Source organism: Rhinopithecus bieti, unplaced genomic scaffold (assembly GCF_001698545.2).
Source record: "Rhinopithecus bieti isolate Rb0 unplaced genomic scaffold, ASM169854v2 scaffold_20206, whole genome shotgun sequence".
NCBI lineage: Eukaryota > Metazoa > Chordata > Mammalia > Primates > Cercopithecidae > Rhinopithecus > Rhinopithecus bieti.
The window spans coordinates 171,824-177,196 of NW_016810187.1; positions in this window are offsets into that span (position 1 = coordinate 171,824).

Genomic DNA, 5,373 nt, shown 5'->3' on the forward strand with positions numbered 1-5,373 from the left:
ATATTTCAATGGGTTTAAGAGTAATCAAGGTCTAATTTTTGATGCCTAGTTCACCAACGCAATTGAAAAAAATTGAGTTTTGGTTGAGGGAAGAGCAAGATGGTGGAATAGAACTCTCCGGCAATCATCTCCCTGTAGACATCAATCAGAACAACTATGCATAAAAATACCTTCACAAGAGTTAAGAAAACCAGGTAAGATATCACATTAACTGGTTATGTCTTAATAATAAGAAAAGACACAAGTGAAGAGGGTAGAAAGGACACTTTTCCATTACCCATGTTACCCCTCCCTCAACCCCAGGGAGCATAGTGTGGAGAGAGATACCATCAGCTTGGGGGAAAATAGGGAATTAAGCATAGAACTTTGCACTGGACCCCCAAAACTGAGCCTACCACACTAAAATCCAGCAGTGGGCAGATTCCCACAGCCCCTGATTTTAGGCCAGTACCCATGGACTGAACCTCCAGACTTGTCTCAACACCAGGTAGGAACCCATAGCCCATGCCAAGCAGATTCAATCTACAGTTAGCATCACCACTGGACAACTATAGCAGCCTTGGGCTCAGGACAAGCCTTAGCAGAAGGCAGCCTTCAGAAGTCTGCTATAAGTTTCACATGTACTAAAATGCTATGTTAGCCTTGGAGGATAGAATTCCAGACAGGTACTGTACTATCCATGGTGATACTGGGCTTAGGAAGCTTCCTACTGCTGCAATGGCTGCAGTGCTTATAGGCAAGGCTTTGGGACCAGGACAGAGGATCTGTCTAGAATCTCTGAAAAGGCTTACTACTGAAGGGCATTCCCAGACAAAAACAGACTGCAAAGACTAAAACAAGCATTTACTTCTTCAACGTGCAGACAACAACATGAACACAAAGATCAAGAACAATCAGAGAAACATGACATTTTTTGTCCAAATTGACAGAAAAGAAGGCACTAGTGACTGACCCTAAAGAGATGGAGCTGTATAAACTACCTGATGAAAAGTCAAAATGAATGTTTTAAATAAGCTCAGTAAATTTCAACAAAATACAGAGAAACAATTCAACAAAATGAGTAAAACAATAAGTAACAAGAACACAAAATTTAACAGAGAGACTGAAATAATTTTAAAAATCCAATAGAAATCCTGGTGCTGAAAAATACTATGAATAAAATGAAAAATGCAATAGACAGCATGAACAGCAAAATTGACCAGAAGAAAGAGTCTGCAAACTCAAACACAGGTTGTTTGAAAATACATAGGCAGAGGAGAAAAAAGAACAAAAGAATAACAAGGAATTTAAAAAGCATATAGGATTTATGGGGCAACATTAAAATAGCAAATATCCAAGTCATTTGTTTTCAAGAGTGAGTTGAGAAAGGTAATTGGTAGAAAGTGTACTTAAAGAAATAATAGCAGAAAACTTTCCAAACCTAGGTAAAGATATAAATATTCATGTATAGGAAAGTCAAAAGCCTCCAACAATATTCCATCTAAATAAGACTACCCTTAGACATATTATATTCAAATTGTCAAGAGGATCCCAAAAGCAGCAAGAGAAAAGAATAAAATAACATATAAGGAAGTTTCAATATGCTGAGCAGCAGACTTCTCAAGACAGATCTTACAGGCCAGGAGAGAGTGGGATGATGTATTCAAAGTGATGAAGAAAAAAGAAAAAAGCCACCAATCAAGAATTCTATGCCCAGAAAAGCTGTCCTTCAGGAAAGAAGGGAAGATAAAGATTTTCCCAGAGAAACTAAAGCTGAGGAAGTTCAACACCACCAGACTTGCCTTATAAGAAATACTAAAAAAGTTATTAACCTGAAAGAAAAGAGGATGTTAATGAGTGACACAAAATACTGAAAATATAAAACTCACTGAAAAAAGTAAGCCAAATTCAGAATACTCTAATACTATAATGGCACTGTGTATATTATCTATATTATTAGTATAGAGGTTAAAATACAAACTATTAAAAATAATAACTACAATAATTTGTTAAGAAATATGTAATAAAAAGATATAAATTTTCCCATCAAAATTCAAAAGGGGAGGGTGTACTAAAAGTATGGAGGGTATTTTTGCAATCAAATTAAGCTGTCATTAGCTTAAAAGAACCAGTTATAATTATGTGTTCTGTAAGCCTTATGCTAAACATAAAGAACCTATAACAGATATATAAAAAATGAAAAGCAAGGAATCAAAACAATAACTAAAAGAAGTCACTTAACCACAAATAAAGAGAAGAAAAGAAGAAAGGATCTACCAAAAAAACTAGAAAAAAATTAATGGCACTAGTAAGTGCTTACCTATCAATAATTTTCTTGAATGTGAATGAATTAAAAATTATTCAATAAAAAATAGAAAGGATGAATAAAAAAACAAGACACAACTATATGTGACCTACTTCACTTATAAGGACACACGTAGAGTGAAAGTGAAGAAATGGAAAAAGATACTCCATTCAAATGAAAACCAAAAGTGAGCAGGAATAGCTATACTTAATCAGATAAAATAGACTTTACATCAAAAACAGAAAAAAGAGACAAAGAAGGTCATTGTATAATAATAAAGGGCCAGTTCAGCAAGCAAACATTACAATTGTAAATATACATGCACCAAACATCAGAGTACCTAAATATAAAAACAAATATTAAAATATGAAAGGATAGACACTAACACAGTAATAGCAGGATACTTTAACACCCCACTTTCAGAAATTAACAGATTATACAGACAGAAAATCAATAAAGAAACATAGGACTTTAACTCCAGTTTATACCAAATAAAACTAACAGATAAATAACAGAACATTTTTATCCAACAACTGTAGAATACACATTCTCTCAACTGCATATGGAGCATTCTCCAGTATATACCATGTTAGACCACAAAACAAGTCTTTAAAAATTTAAGAAGATTGGAATCACATCAATTATCTTTTCTAAACACAATGGTATAAAACTTGAAATCAATAACAAAAGGAGCTTCAGAAAAATTATTAATACGTGGAAATTTAAAAATACGCTACTGGGCCAGGTGTGGTGGCTCATGTCTGTAATCCCAGCACTTTGGGAGGAGGAGGTGGGCAGATTGGCTGAGCTCAGGAGTTCGAAACTACCCAGGGAAACATGGTAAAACTTCATCTCTACTAAAGTACAAAAAATTAGCCAGGCATGGTGGTACACGCCTGTAGTCCCAGCTACTCGGGAGGCTGAGGAATGAGAATCACTTGAGCCCTAGAGGCGGAGGTTTCAGTGAGCCAAGATTATGTCACTGCACTTCAGCTTGGGCTACAGAGTGAGACTCCATCTCAAAAAACAAAATAAAAAATAAATAAATAAAATAAAATATGCTACTGAACAACCAATGGGTCAATGAAGAGACAATTAAAAGGGAAATTTTAAAATTGCTTGAGACAAATGAAAATAGAAACACAACATACCAAAACCTATGGAGTACAGTAAGGCAGTTCTAAAGAAGTTTATAGTAATAAACACCTACATCAAAAAAGAAGATCTCAACCAATCTAACATTGGATCTTAAGGAACTAGAAAAATCAGAATAAGCTAAACCAAAATTAGTAGAAGAAAGGACATAATCAACAGTAGAGCAGAAATAAATAACATAGAGACTAGAAAAGCAATAGAAAAAATCAAGAAAACGAAGTACTGGTTTTTGAAAAGATAAACAAAATCAACAAACCTTTAGTTAAGCTAAGAAAAGGAGAGAAGCATACAAATAAAATCAGATCGATATAGGAGACATTATAACTGATACCACAGAAATGCAAAGAACTATAAGGGATGATTATGAACAATTATACACCAACAAATTGAATAACCTGAAAGAAATAGATACATTCCTGTACACATACAACCTACCAAGACTGAATTATGAAGACACAGAAAATCTCAACAAACAAATAACCTGTAAAAGATTGAATCAGTAATAAAAATCTTTCTCTCTCTTTTTTTTTTTTTTTTTTTTTTTGAGAGAGAGAGTTCACTCTTATCACCCAAGCAGGTGTGTGATCTTGGCTCACAGCAACCTCCACTTCCAGGGTTCAAGTGATTCTCCCAAGTAGCTGGGATTACAGGCAGGCACCTGCCACCACACCCAGCTAATTTTTGTATTTTTAGTAGAGACAGGGTTTTATCGTGTTGGCCAGGCTGGTCTCAAACTCCTGACCTCAAGTGATCTGCCTGCCTCGACCTCCCAAAGGGCTGTGATTACAGGTGTGAGCCACCGTGTCTGGCCTAAAAATCTTTCATCAAAGGAAAGCCCAGGACTTGATGGCTGCATGGCTGAATTCTACCAACATTCAAAGAAGAATGAATACCAATTGTTTTCAAACTCTTCCAAGGAATTAAAGAGAAGGAAATACTTCCAATCTCATTTTACAAGGTGAACATTACCCTGATACTAAAACCATACAAGGCCACAAACACACACACACACAAAAGAAAACTAAGGCCAATATCCCTGATGAACACTGAAACAAGAATCCTCAACAAAATACTAGCAAACCAAATTCAACAGCACATTAAAAAGATCATTCATTATGATCAAGTGAGATTTATCTCAGGGATGCAAGGATGGTTCAGCATACGTAATTCAAAAAGGTGATACATGGCATTAACAGAATTGAGGAATGAAAATCATATGATTATTTCAACAGAAGCAGAAAAAGAATTACACAAAATTCAACATCCCTTCATGATAAAAAACTCTCAACTCTTTAGATATAGAAGAAATGTACTTGAACACAATACAGGTCATATACCACAAACCCATATACTGAATATACTGAATGGGGAAAGTTGAAAGCATTTTCTCTAATATTTGGAACAAGACAAAGCTGTCCAATTTTGCCACTTCTATTCAACATTGTACTGGAAATCCCAGTTATAGTAATTAGACAAGAGAAAGAAATAATGGGCATCCAAATTGGAAAGGAAGAAGCTAAATTATCTTGTTTGTAGACAACATAATCTTATACATAAAAAACCCTAAAGCCTCCACCAAAAAACTATTAGAATAAACAAAATCAATAAAGTTGCAGGATACAAAATCAACACGAAAATCAGCAGTGTTTCTATACATTAACAATGAACTATCTAAAACTTTTTAAAATCCTATTTACAACAGCAAAAAAATACTTAGAAATGAATTTAATCATGGAGGTAGGAGATTACACTTAAAACTATAAAAGATTGATGAAACAAATTGAAGAAAACAGATAAATGGAAAAATATATCATGTTCATGATTTGAAGAACTGATATTATTAAAATGTACATACTACCCAAAGCAATCCACAGATTCTATGCAGTCCCTATCAAAATAGCAATGACTTTCTTCACAGAAATAGGAAAAAAAAA